At 37.6% G+C, this 15,368-nt stretch overlaps 1 protein-coding gene across 1 annotated transcript in view; it reads right to left on the bottom strand.

Annotated features, from left to right (window-relative positions):
• Positions 1-15,368, bottom strand: part of LPAR1 (lysophosphatidic acid receptor 1) — a 359,348-nt gene that overhangs the window by 239,729 nt on the left and 104,251 nt on the right. The window contains exons 6-7 of the mRNA XM_078436595.2: positions 7,543-7,615; positions 6,194-6,287 (exon numbers count right to left, since the gene is read on the bottom strand). The gene's annotated coding sequence lies outside the window, so the exon portion shown is untranslated. The remainder of the gene's footprint in view (positions 1-6,193; positions 6,288-7,542; positions 7,616-15,368) is intronic.

The raw sequence follows: 15,368 nt of genomic DNA on the forward strand, positions 1-15,368 counted from the left end.
TAATGATCTCATGATTCGTGGGTTTGAGCCCTGCATTGGGCTCTGTGCTGACAGCTCAGAGCCTGGGGCCTGCTTCAGATTCTGTGTCTCCCTCTCTCTTCCCCTCCCCTGCTCAAGCTTGCTCTCTCTCACTCTCTCTCTCTCTCACACTCTCTCAAAAATGAATAAACATTAAAAAAAAACATTTTTTAAAAAAATTAAAGCCATACATGAAAAACTCACAGCGAACACCATACTCAACAGGGAAAAACTAAGAGCTTTTCCCCTAAGGTCAGGAACAAGACAAGGATGGCCACTCTCACCACTTTTATTCAACACAGAAGTGGAAGTCCCAGCCACGGCACTCAGACAAGAGTAAGTAATGAAAGGCATCCAAACTAGTAAGGAAGAAATAGTAAAGGAAGAAATAGTAAATAGTAAGAAAGGAAGAAATAGTAAGGAAGAAATAGTAAAACTTACACTATTTGCAGATGACATGATACTATATATAGAAAACCTCAAAGACTCCATCAAAAAACTACTAGAACTGATACAGGAATTCAGTGAGGTTGCAGGAATGTATAGAAAACAATGTATAGAAATTCACTGCATTTCCATACACTATTCATGAAGCAACAGAAGGAGAAATTAAGAAAACAATCCTTTACAATTGCACCAAAAATAATAAAATACCTAAGAATAAACTTAACCAAGGAAGTGAAAGCCCTGTACTCTGAAAACTATGAATCACGGCTGAAACAAATGTAAGATGACACAAATAACGACATTCCATGCTCATGTATTGAAAGAAAAAATATTGTTAAAATGCCCATACTACCCAAAGCAATCTACAGATGTAATGCAATCCCCATCAAAATACCATCAGCATTTTTTCCAGAACTAGAACAAACAATTCTGAAATTTGTATGGAACCACAAAAGACCCCAAAGAGCTGAAGCAATCTTGAAAAAGAAAAACAAATTTGGAGGTATCACAAGTCTAGATTTCAAGTTATATTACAAAGCTGTAGCAATCAAAACAGTATGGAACTGGCACAAAAATAAATACGTAGATCAATAGAATGGAATAGAGAGTCCAGAAATAAACCCACAATTATATGGTCAATTAATCTTCGAGAAAAGAGGCAAGGATATACCATGGGGAAAAAGACAGCCTCTTCAGCAAATGGTGTTGGGAAAACTGGGCAGCAATATGCAAAAGAATGAAACTGGACCTTTTTTTTTTTTATACCATACACGAAAATAAGCTCAAAATGGATTAAGGACCTGGTTAAATGTGAGACCTGAAACCATACAAATCCTAGAAGAGAGCACAGGCAGTAATCTCTCTGACATTGGCCATAACAAAATCTTTCTAGATATGTCCCCTGAGGCAAGGGAAACAAAAGCAAAAATAAACTGATGGGACTATTTCAAAATATAAAACTTTTGTACCACAGAGGAAATAACCAAGAAAACTAAAACACAACCTACTGAGCAGGAGAAGATATTTTTAAAAGACATACCCAGTAAAGGATTAGTGTCCAGGATATATAAAGAACTTAAATAATTCAACACCAAAAAAGCAAATAATCCAGTTAAAATATACAGATGGCAAACAGACACATGAAAAAATGCTCATTATCAGGGAAGTGCAAATCAAAACTGCAACAAAATATAACCTCACACATGTCAGAATGACTAAAATCAAAAACACAAGACACAAGTATTGGCAAGGATGTGGAGACAAAGGAACACTTGCACACTGTTGATGGGAATGCAAAATGGTGCAACCACTGTGGAAGATAGTATTTAGGTTCCTCAAAAAATTATAAATAGAATTACCATATGAGCCAGTAATTGCACTACTGGTTATCTACCCAAAGAACATGAAAACAATAAGTTGAGGGGTTTATGCACCCCTGTATCTATTGCAGCATTATTTATAATAGCTGAATTACGGAAGCAACCCAAGTATCTACTAATAGATGAATGGATAAGAAGACGTGATAGATAGATAACAGATAGTAAATAGATAGCTATATAGATAATGGAATATATATAATATATAGATATATAATAGAATAGAATATTATTCAGCCATTAAAAAAGAATGAAATCCTGCCATTTGCAGCAATACAGATGGATCTAGAGAGCAAAATGCTAGGTGAAATAAGCCAAAGAAAGAAAAATATCGTATTTCACTCATATGTGGAATTTAAGAAATTTAAAAAAAAAAACAGCAGCAAAGGGGGAAATAAGAGAAAGAGACAAAACAAAACAAAACCAAAAATAGAAAACAAACAAAACAAAAAAAATCCGGACCCTTAACTATAGAAAACTGATGGTTACTAGAAGAGAGGTGGGTGGGGCGATGGGTGAAATAGGTGATGGAGATTAAGAGTACACCCATCATGACGAACTCTGAGTCATGTAGAGAATTGCTGAATCACTATATTGTACACTTGGAGCTAATATAACACTGTGAGTTAACCACACTGCAATTGAAAAAATCTTAAAAAAATAAGAAAGAAATGTACCCTCTGAATTAGTAATGAATGAGTGAGTGAGTGAAGAATTAAGTAATAAATGTAAATACTACAATAATTACTAAGGAATGCAAAAGTATTTGAAAATATGAAAAGACAAATCATGATTTGGGTTGTAAAGATAATAATGCAAATATCCTTCCCAAAATAACTAATAACTTTAATGTAATTCTAATGAAATTTCCCAAGGGTTTAGAAAATTGACAAAAATATTCTGAAGTTCACCTGAATGAAAAAAGAGACAGGAATAGCTACAAATTTTTTTAATCCAGAATAAAACAAGGGAATTGCACTACCAGAGTAAAATATGTAATGAAATAATATTAACAGCAATGTGAGAGACGGGCAGGAAAAATGCCCGATGATATCAATCCCATAAATGATAAGAGACAGAAACGGACCCAAGGATAACATTTGAATTTAGTATAAAAAGCATTCATTGGGGCGCCTGGGTGGCTCAGTCGGTTAAGCGTCCGACTTCAGCTCAGGTCACGATCTCGCGGTCCATGAGTTCGAGCCCCGCGTGGGGCTCTGGGCTGATGGCTCAGAGCCTGGAGCCTGCTTCCCATTCTGTGTCTCCCTCTCTCTCTGCCCCTGCCCCGTTCATGCTCTGTCTGTCTCTGCCTCAAAAATAAATAAACGTTAAAAAAAAAATTAAAAAAAAAAAAAAAGCATTCATTGCTTCTCATGATTCTGAAATTTTGGTATGTCTCTGAATAGACAGTTTATTTCCACCTCATATTGTGTGGACTACAGCACCTCAGCTGGGGCTGGATGTTCCAAGATGTCTTTGACCATGTGTCTGGTGCTTCATCTGGGGTGGCAGGATTGGACTGAGACTGGCTGGGCCTTCCTCCCTGTCCCCCACCCACCTCCCTTCCTCTCTTCTCTCTCTCTCTCCCACACACTCATCTCTCTCCCTCCCCCACCATCAATATCTCTCCCCCTGGATTCTGTTGGTAATCTAGTGTGAGTTTCTTTACACAGCGGCTGATCATGTCAAGAGAACCAGAACCCAAGCTGTCTGGTCTTCAAAGGCCTACAGGTAGCACAGCACAACCAAAGCTGCTTCTATTGGCCAAAGCAAGGCACACCAGCCCAAGTTCAAAAAACGGTGAATAGACTAATTCTTGACTGGGGGACTTTCATGTGTATACATTGTCCCATTGCTCATGTCTACTTCTGCAGACAACCTGCCAGAATAAATTTGTTATTATTATGAAATATGTATGCACACACACACTCACACACACTCATACACCGAGTGTTTACTTGGGCCCATTTGGTTTTGCAGACTAACTCTATCAAATATTCTCTTCCAAAAGATGGAAAAATAAGGAATGCTCCCCAATTCACTTTGTATTGCTTATATAACCTTGATTCCAAGGTATATACTACTGCAAGAAAGGAGAATTGGCCAGTCTTATTTAAAAATATAAATCAAAAAGTACCTAGATAAAATATTATCAAATTGAATCCAGCAGTGTATAAAATAAATAATACATGGTGTTCAATTGCAGATGGGTTCACATCTGAAAACCTAATTAGTTTAATCTAAACACTTTCACAAAATAGAATAGGAAAGAAATGAACATATCAATGGATGAGGGAAATTATTTTTTATTATTCAAAAATAATTCATGACTTTAAAGAACTCCTAGCAAATAAAAGTAAAAGTGAGCTTCCTTAACCTGATAAACAGAATCTACTGAAAACCTATAACAATAACCCTGAATGGTGAGAAGTTAGCATTGCTTCAAAGACAGGAACATGATAAGGGTACTCACAATCAATACTTCCATTCAACATTGTACCAGATGCCCTAGCCAGAGGGGTAAGGAAAGAAGAAAAGATAAGTGGCATACAGGTTGGAGAGGAAGAAACAAAACAATTATTTCCTGATGATATTTTTTAACATTCAGAAACTCCAAGAAACTCTTCACATAAACTACCAGAGCAAACAACACAATTTAGCTAAATTGTTGTATAAAAGGTCAATATATAAAATCAGTGCATTCTCCTACATTAATAATCCAATAAAGCTGGTATGGGTTATTCAAAAAAATAACATTAAAATTAGCTATTATAAATTTAAAACAAAGCATATCTTGATCCCAAGGAAACTCCTGTGAATTAATATTAATTTTTTTAAATATTTTTTAATGTTTATTTATTTTTGAGAGAGAGAGAGAGAGAATGAGCCGGGGAGGGGCTGAAAGAGAAGGACACACAGAATCTGAAGCAGGCTTCAGGCTCCAGAGCTGTCAGCACAGAGCCTGACACAGGGCTCAAATCCATGAACCACGAGCCCATGACCTGGGCTGAAGTTGGATGCTCAACCGACTAAGCCACCCAGCCACCCCAATATTAATGTTTTAATGAAGCTTTTGGAATATCAGAAATTATAGATGAATGTCTAAGTAAATGGAAAGAGATTTTCCAAGTGTAAAGGCCATGAAAGATTCATAAAGCAAATAACTGATAAATTAGACTCCATAAAGCATGTTAAATGATATAAAAACTATCATAACACTTAAGTGATGTACTGGAAAAACAGCCACAAATAAGGCAAAAAGTTGATACCCTTAATATGCAAAGCATACTTCTAAGTCTTAAAAGCCATTGGAAAAACACTACTGCTCCCAATAAAAATAGTAGCAAAGAAAATTTGTGTAAGAAAATATCACTTATAATCATGTGAATAAAGGCTAGTCTTACCATAATAAAATAATTGCTTATTAAAATAACAGTGATGTGTTACTTTTTCACCAACAAATGGAAAATAACACCAGGAAAATGCAATTTGTGTGCTATGAGACAAGTCTTTTCCCACATTGCCATTAGGAGTTGAAGATACACAACCGTACTCTGGGCTGTATTTACAGAGCACAATATAACATACTATGTCTGACCCACTATCCAGGTCCATTTATAAACCTATTTATATATCCTTTATCTATTTGCATATCCCAGAAAATAATTATATATTTATATACTTTATACTTTTTTTTTTTACAGAGAGAGAGAGACAGAGACAGAGACAGAGAAAGAGAGAGAGAGAGACAGTGTGCGAGTGGGGGAGAGAGGCAGAGGGAGAGAAAGAGAAAATCTTTTTTTTTAAATATTTTTTTTAAAGTTTTTATTTATTTTTGAGACAGAGAGAGACAGAGCATGAGCAGGGGAGGGGCAGAGAGAGAGAGGGAGACACAAAATCTGAAGCAAGCTCCAGGCTCTGAGCTGTCAGCACAGAGCCTGATGCGGGGCTTGAACTCATAGACTGTAAGATCATGACCTGAGCTGAAGTCGGATGCTTAACCGACTGAGCCACCCAGGCGCCCCGAGAAAGAGAAAATCTTAAGGAGACCCCGTGCTCGGTGCAGAGCCTGATGCCACAATCCTAGGATCATGACCTGAGCCAAAATCAAGAATTGGACACTCAACCGACTGAGCCACTGAGGTGCCCCCATACTTTATACATTTTAAATATATATATTTATTCATATATTTTATACATTATTATATTTAATATATCTATATTATGGAATTATGTGTGAATGTATATATATGTATGTATATATATGTATGTACAAAATTGTTCATGATATGATATGAACTATAGAAAAACTGAATATGAAATACCAAATGATTAAATAAATTATGGCTCACCGGTAATTGATTTCAAATTTTGATATGCTTGGGAACTCTTCTTTAAGGAGAATTTTGTGCAGAAGCCCAGTATCTAAAGTAGTTCATTGTGAACCTGTTTGAAAAGTGCAAGGGAAGCCATGGAATCCATTGGTCTTGCTTCTCCCAATTCTTGCTTCTCCCAAGCCCTGTGGTGGCCCTTAAGACACCTCTATGAATCCCCAAGACTACATGGAAAACTGAGAAGAAAAGACACCACTATACAATATTATAAGACTACTGAATTCATACTTCAAAAAATTTGTAATGATGAGAGCAAAGGCTCATAATATATCACATAAAAATTAATATACACAAAACTTCATTTTATATGATCACAACTAGATAAATATATGTATGTAAATATCTGGTGATTCTATTTTCTTCTTTAAAGTTATCCATAATTTTCAGCTTTCATACCAAAACCATGAATTCCTTTCATTATTAGGGGGAAATGGAAAATTATTAACAAACATGTGTAGTTTGCATTCAGGCCCTCTAGTTCATGCTAGAATTATTATATGCATCTGTAGAAAAAAAAAACTTGGAATTTTTAAGAAAGTTTTATTAGAAACAGCTAAAGAGCTCTCCAATAATCTACCTCTGGGACATTTATCTTCGGTGTTATTTGGAGCACATCTGAAATCAATTAGAGCCCCCCAACTGGCTTCAGGAGGCTGTGTGCGCCTCCAGCCATCTCCACAGCAAATTGCCTCAGCCGTGGTCAAAGTCAAAATTTCTCAGTTGCCTTGGTTGACCTAGAAATGTTTTATGTAATTTGCCATTATCTGGAAGGGAAACAGTTGTTAGAAAATAAATCTTTTCTGACTTTGTCTTGTTAAAGGGGTGCCAAGAAATGTTCTTCATCATTCGGACATACCAGAAGAAAAATAAGAAATATTCAGTAAAATAAATGGAATCTCCAAAGTAAATCCAAAGAAAAATCACTGTTAATCTATCTCTAGAGATACAAAGTATAGAGTGATTTGCTTTTTAATCTTTGAATGCCAGAAATAGGGTATCTATAAGGACTGAATACGGAAATAAGAGGCAGAATTTTTATTTTTCTTTCCTTCCTCCATTCAGTACGTACTTACCAAAAAAAAAAAAAAAAAAAATCTATAATGAGAAGGTAGTGTACTCGGGGCTGGGAATAGAAATTCATACATAGTAGAGGAGAGGATGGAGGCAGAAATATCCAGTGCTTCCACTAACTCATGTAGCTTTACGCTGATGATCACTAATCTCAAATGGTCCCCTAGAGCCTCCAGGTGATTCAACTGTATTTAAGTAGCTCATTCACTTGCCTACTCTACACGGTTAGTTTGTACCTTTTTCTGTGTCCTCACATGTCCAACGCTTCCTCCCCTTCTCTCTCGGATGCTGAGACTGCTTGCTTGTTCACTGAGAAAACAGAAGCAACAGGAAAAGATTTTGATGTACTCCCCACCACGTCTGCTGACATACGGGCATGTGTGCCCTGATCCTCCATCATCCCTCCTGTGGCTGTGGATAAACTCATGGCCTCCGAGCTGAGACCAAGCCCTCCACTTGTGTGGGAGATTTCATCCCTCTCACCAACTCAAGAACACGACTTCAACAATTGTTTCCTCTCTCCCCTGCTTCTTCAGTTTCCCTCTGTCTGCTGAGTCGTTCACAACAACACACAAAAATGCTAGATCTTAAAATGAAACCCTCACTTGACCCCACATTCCCTCCCAGCTACCGCAATACATCTCTGCCTTACCCCACTGCAAAAATTCTATGAAATGTTGACTATACAGAGTGTCTCAAATCCCACTCTTCCCATTCTCTCTCGAATGCATTCCTGTTAGGCTTTCTTCCCAAGCACTCCACTGAAACAGCTTTCGTAAATATCCCCTGACCTGTCTCCCTCTCTCACACCCTGTCCTCCACCTCCCTTGTGCCCCACCACCATTTGGCATACCATATAATCACTCATTTGTTTGTTGCCTGTTGTCCCCAACTGATCTATAGCTTCCAGGAACTCTACCCTAAAGGCCCAGAACATTGCCCGGCACGTAGCAAATATTCAATAAATTTTTGTTAAATGGATCAGTGGGATAAATAAATGACCATGCCTAAGATGATGCAATTATCCAGTTAGGGAGCAGATATTTAAAGTCAGCTGTACCTGACTTTCAAATCACGTACCCCAAAGCCTCATGCCACAACCTGTGCCTCTGATGAGGTGATTGAAATAGATGGCAGTATCATTAGTGAAGTAGGGTCTATAATAGAAGGGAGATTTGCCATGGAGACTTGTGAAATCATTTAATAGTTGGCAAAATAAGCATAACATTAGAGAAATTGCCTACTTACTCAGAGGTGAGTAATCTGGCAATCTCATATATCTACTACACAATCCAGAATGAGAAATGGAACAACCACAGCCTCTAAATGACCCAAGCAGATGTCACAAAACCCAAGCTTACACACAAGAAGCTTAGTGGGTTCTCTCAGAGCCACAAGTTTAGGGTTAGGTATTCCAACCACAGAAGCTTAAAAGTGACCAACGGTGAGGTACTAGAGAGAACACACTCCCACATAGACACACACAATTTCCAGAAGCCTTTACAAGAACATAAATGACCTAGTCTGGTTTCGTTCAGCCTTACCACAGCCCTTCACACCTCCAGAGCCCTTCACACCTCAGCAGCGATTCTCCTGCAAGATGTCCGAATACAGGGCAGCATAAGACACGTGTTTAGAACAATGATTGGAGGTTGGGAGGATACAACTGAGTTGTATTCAGTACCTTTTTTGAAAAAGTAGATAAGGAACTCATACATTTTAGAGATATCCACAGAATCTGGCTGCAAGTTTTAAAGCCTGCAATTGAAGAGGTAAAATTTCTGGAGAAACAAACAAGAAAATCTATTTAATAGAAGAGCCCAACCCCCATTTATGCTAAACAAATGGAACATTGGTATCCTTCTCCAAAGGATAAAAAAGAGAATCAAAGTGAATTTTAGTAGATACACGGATTTAATTTTTATTTTCAATTTGTGTTTGAGTCATGCCAAAGGTATATGAGAGGTGATAAATACGGCACAACTTGCATCATGAGAGTAGTATCTGATATCAACAATCCAAGACAAGTTGGTACCCACTGGTCCAGGGAATGGGAAGTTGCTGACTTAATAGCTCTATGACCTTCTATAGAGTGATGATAGTCTTATTTGTGGCTAACTAAGTATACTTTTTCCAAGTAAGAGATTTGTTTTTCTAAGATTAGCAGTATAATGTCCTTAAAACTAGAAATAAATTAGCAGTACCAAAGAAAACTCCAAAAATCAGGCTTTTAACTCTGCAGGCTTGAAAAGAGAGAGAAATAGGAGCTTAATATTAAAATTTTCAAATTTTTTCCACCCTCATTAGCACTTCTGGTCTCAGATTTCACTGCTGGCATTACCGGTGGTGTATGGAAGCTTGTTTTTGTCACATATGTGAAGATTTATTTAACGTGAAAGCCCTCCCCAGTTCATGCAGATTGAAACCATAACTAAACACCTTGTCACATGTTTCCTATTGTGAATAGGCACATATAGCTTTCCAAAGAATAATTATTATTCCAGTGTGCAGATTTTACCCAGACTTTCAAAAGGTAGATTATAGATCTTGAGAAACTAAAAAACTTATTTATGATTTTTAATCAGAAAAAGACTGTGTTCAAAATAAGACATGGAAAACAATTCATTCTCTGGAAAATAGAAAAATAAAGCTTTGGAAAACTAATTTCCCACTAATTTCCCCCTTTTTCTGAGCCAGATTCGAAAAGCTATGGTAAAAAAATATATATTACATGAGAAAAAAACCCTTCTTTTCCTGTATCCGGTAGTTCAAATATCATATGAGATACTTTAAAGATTGAATTTTTGCTTTGGGGGGAATGGAATGGTTTCCTAAATGCCATCGGGACCCTCACTCTGCCTTGTGGCCAAATCTTTTTAAAGTCCCTACAATCTGATATCCAAACATATAACATTGAAGGCAATATAACAAAGGAATTAAGACTGCAGGCTCTCAAATCAGAGACTTGAGTTTGAATTCTCCATTCTACTTATTATCCTTCCTATCCTTGAGCTATTTACTTCTCTGAGCCTCTGGTTTCTCATCTGCAAAATGGGATAAAAGTATGGCCTGTTTCATACTTTCAGAAAGTATCAAAAAACAATACACAGAAACCACCTACCATGGGGTAAATGCTCAAGCACTGATTTCAATTATGAATGTGATTGTGATCACGATAAGTAGCATTGATTGCTGTTAAGTCTGGTTTCCCTTTAACACCACTCGCCTGCCTGGCGCACAGGCACATAATACCTTCTTCTTAAATATTTTGTGATAGACTGCTGGAAAGAGGAGTTTGAACCTGGATCCATGCTCTTAAAATTCAAGAAATGTAATGACTCTTCTCTATTCCATTTCATCTACTCTCATTATTCCATCCACTTTCTTCCCTACTTTCAGAAACATCTAGAGAAGAATGAGAAAACTTGGCTACAAACAGGAGAGTGTTTTGGAGGATTTGGATGTTGGGGAGCACGAGGCTTGCTTTGGGAGAGTTGAAACGGGGTAACACAAAATAAAATATGAAGAACAGCCAGCCCTAGTGAGAAGAAAACACTATCAAATCCTGATTTGTGTATATGTCCATCATTGGTGTGATTACTGAAAAGCCAGTCTAGTAGCTACTTTTTGCCCCCGTGCTCCGTAATTGTGCCTTGAGCCTTTTCTGCCTCTTTAAGATAAACCCCCTTCATGTGCTAGCTGCATTTAAAAAGTACCAATGAACAACTCAATTAACCCAGTAAATTATGAACCATTCAGTGATGACAATAAAGAAGGTGCCAGCAACATTACTGAAAGACTGACAAGGGGTGTTCGGGTAAGTTCAGTGGACCTGGACTGCTTTGTAGTCTTCACCCAAATCCTATCCAAAAAGGAAAGCTCAGTCCGATGTGTTTGCACACAGGGCTTGGTGAGCATGCTTTGTCAGTTATTATCAATGACTGACCATGACATTAGAAAATGTTATTTCTTCCAACTAAAAAGAACCTGCACTGACCCTTCTCTGTTGTGCCTCCCCATCCCCCGCATAACTATGCCCTTTCACCTCTGTTTTTTTTCTTCTTCTTCTTCTTCTTCTTTTTCTTTCTTCTTCTTCCTCTTTTACTTCAGGATTTATAAAATCCTTTGAAACATGTTGTTTCCAGATGTAGGTCCCAAGTGCCCTGTCATTTACTTCCTGTCCAAGCACAGAGCAGATGGAATTACACAAGGTTGGCCGCATGATTCCACCCTCCAATGCCTTCATTAAACTTCAGGATTTTAAAAGAGTCTGCCCAGTTACTGGCAGGGACCTTTCCATACTTCCACCCCCAAAGCTGTAAATTACTACCTCATTAAACTCAATTGTAAATGATTAGGTGTCTGGAATGTACTTTCCTTTCCCTGCAGCCTCCTTGGGGTAATTACTGCATCACAGGCCTCCCTACTTAACTTAGCACATTATTCAAGCAGTGCAATGTTTGAGTAGCTCAATGAGGGAGGAGGTTTTATTTCTGCGAAGGTATTATAACTCTATCTTTCGGTTCCAAAAGCAGATTTGTGATCTTTCAGTTCCCATTGAGTAATCTCTCTTTTAACAAGAGAAAGCCGTACTCAACCGGCCTTTTTCAAGAATTCATCTTTCTTTCTACCACACAGGCAGTTGGAACTACAGCACTTTTGTTTTTTCTGAGAATCAGTGAGATAATTTAACATTTTTAAAAGGCTGCTGTTGCTGCCATTAATTTCTATAGGTAAAGAGCGCCTGGGAAATGTTTAAATGTGGTTTTTTGTTTGAGTGGGGTGTTTTGTTTAGTTTTGTTTTCTGAGACAAAGGGAAACAAAGGTAACTCAGGTGATCAATGCTTAACCACCTAAGTCTGATTCTTTGATGATATTTGTTTTACGAAACCTTGAAGAGTCTGGAAAGGTCATGGGTAAAGGGTAGGAGGGAGAGAAAGAGGAGGAGAGGCTGTCACATTGAATAAATAATCTATCCCAAGTTCCCAGCCTGGTTGCCATCACGTTAGCAGGAAAGGTGAAACTAATATTCCCTGAGGGGCAAAAGCTCAGAAGGTCAGTCCTCTTTCTTAGGGAGGTTTTTGCCTCTTTAGTTGATTCATTGGTTTAGAGTCAAGATTTTTCACTGTCTGTCCTGGGCCTCCCTGCCACTTGTTTCACTAGAGTCCATCAGTTGTGCTTCAGTGTCACTGGAATATAGGGAAAGATAGTGACTTGTCATTTGGAGAAAGGAAATGAGGGCCATTAAGCCAAATGTTTAACTGAAGTCAAACAAGTATTAGCAATACAGTCATTGCTGATGTAGAGTTTCCACCTGTGTGAAGGAAAATGCGAAAATTGATAATGGAATGGAGCACCATCCCTTCTAACTCAGCCTAGGAATGCGTTCTTGGGTATTATAGATGATCGTAGGAAGATTCATTCATATTTGGACATGACACATAGAGGTGGACTAGGTGGCTTGGGTATTCATTTGTCTGCATTCATTTGTGTCTGGAAAAAGTTCAAATGAACTTTGCTTGGGAGACTACTCTCTAACTGGGATGGAATAAAAGGGCATACCTAGTACCTTGGAGTAGACAGCAGAAGAGAGGTAAAGGAGCTACTTCCCCAAGGAAGGAAAAGAAATGTAGTCATTTGGCAATGTCATCAATGTCATCATGGCGGACACCAGCAGCAGTGATGATGCTGACTTAAAATTCTCGGCAAGTTTCGTGAACATTAGATATTCAAAACAGTGCATAGGGAGGAACAACATGAGCTAAAGTAAGACACCACAAAAATAACCAGGTAAGACTTTAAAAGCCTGGACATTCTTTGTTAGTCTTGCACAAGTGCCAGGAGAATTTATTACTACAATCACCCTATCCAGACCTATGGTCTGGTGAGTTCTGGGAAAATCAATTTACACAAAGGAACACTATTAAAATTAGTACCACAAAATGAGCACAGAAAAAATCAGCTAGTGAAGTAGACTGAACGGAAGCAAAGCAGGTTTGTGAAGTACTTCATGTTAGCTATGTTGTAGGCAATTCACTCTCTACTTTTTTTATTCCTTTTTAAATTATCATTTAAAAACCTATTCAAATTTTAAGATTATTTTTCCCCCACAGAGGAAAAGAAACAAAAAATGATATATGTCAAAGACCCTCCTGTAGAGTTGCGTTTTTACGGATTTCAATACCAGGCAAAACTAATCCACGATAACAGATACCACAATGTAATTACTTTTGGGTTGGAATGTTGGCTGGGAAGGAACATAAGGAAACTTTCTAGGGATATGAAAATGTTCTATATCTTGTGTAGTGGTCATAAGGGGTATATACATTTGTAAAAATTTATTGAACTATAAAATCAAAGTTTTTACATTTTACTATATTAATTATGCCCACTAAAAACAGTGTTAAAAATGTTTATTTTTTAACCCAAGAAGAATTGGTAATATATTGGGTCAATCTATCAGAAACACGTTATACCTCCATTTATTCATTTGTATTTGAACACTCTCTGTATATCATTTTAAGTTTCTTCCTTAGTTAATTTAAAAATTACTTTTGTAGAAATTATAATTATATATTTTCCATCATACTCATCAGTGGGTTGTTTCTCATATATAGCAAAATCATAGTATAGTTTTTTTAACTGACTTCCTTATTTCCATTATTCTTTTCTGTCTAGGCTTTGTTGTTGTTGTTGTTTGTTTTTCACTGAGCATATCACTAAGAAATAATGACAGTGTTGCCTTGTTCTTGGCTTGAACTACCAAAAAGCTATTTTTAAAAATGAGGAAATATGTCATACAGTGCTATATATCAATTACGTATCAGTAAAACTGAAAGGAGGGGTGCCTGGGTGGCTCAGTCGGTTAAGCATCCGACTTCAGCTCAGGTCATGATCTCACGGTCCATGAGTTCAAGCCCCGCGTCGGGCTCTGGGCTGATGGCTCAGAGCCTGGAGCCTGCTTCCGATTCTGTGTCTCCCTCTCTCTCTGCCCCTCCCCCGTTCATGCTCTGTCTCTCTCTGTCTCAAAAATAAATAAACGTTAAAAAAATTTTGAAAGGAGAAAAATGATGAGAGCTAATATTCCTGTCCTCTTGATAAAATGCCTTTAGCATTTGCCACTAGCAGAATGTTGATGTTAGATTGAGAGACTTACTCTCATATTAAGGTATTTCTGTCTATCCTTAAGTTTTCCTTGAATTTTATCACAGATGGGTATAGAATTTTGCATCTCCAGATCCTGATCTCCTGGTTGTGAGATCAAGCCCCACCTCGGGCTCCAAGCCGTGGTGGAGCCTGCTTACGGTTCTCTCTCTCCGTCTCCCTCTGTCCCTCCCCCGCTAAAATAAAGAACTTACATTCAGTGTTCTCATCATCATTTTCAATAATCCTAGCTGCAATTTTTTTTCCTACTTAACTCAAGAAAAGAGACAAATTAGTTAGAAATCAGGTTTGGCTGCTGTGAGAGGCCCTAGCGGAGAGTGGTTAAAATAAGGTAAATGTCCATGTAGGAGGCTAGGGCTGAGGACAGCTCGACCTTTTTCTATCTTGCTAAGATATTTACCACCCAATTTCCACAGTATGTGGTCTCCACATCATGATTTCAGATCACTGAAGTAGTTCTTAACATCATATCCACATTCTAGCCCACAGAAGAAGCATAAGAGGGAAGGAAAGGATTTGCAAAGTATACATTGCTCATATCACTGCCATCCACATTAGAATTTAGTCACATGGCCACATCTAGAATCAAAGGATCCTGAGAAATGTAGTCTTTCGCTGGATGGCTAAGTGCTAAATTAAAAATTCTATTACTATATAAAATGGGAGAACACATAAACAGCGAAAAAGAATCAGCACCTGACAGTTTTTAAAATGTTTCCAGTGAGCTGATTTAATTTTTAATTTTTAATTTCTAATTTTGTTTCAGTGGATCAAACAATGGGATATGAATTATTTTTAGTATTTAAGTTTATTGATAACGGATTTAATTGAAGTACACTTGACACACAATGTTCCATTAGTTTCAAGTATATAGCATAGTGACTGGACAAGGCTATCT

This window comes from Panthera onca, chromosome D4 (assembly GCF_046562875.1).
Source record: "Panthera onca isolate mPanOnc1 chromosome D4, mPanOnc1 haplotype 2, whole genome shotgun sequence".
Classification (NCBI taxonomy): domain Eukaryota; kingdom Metazoa; phylum Chordata; class Mammalia; order Carnivora; family Felidae; genus Panthera; species Panthera onca.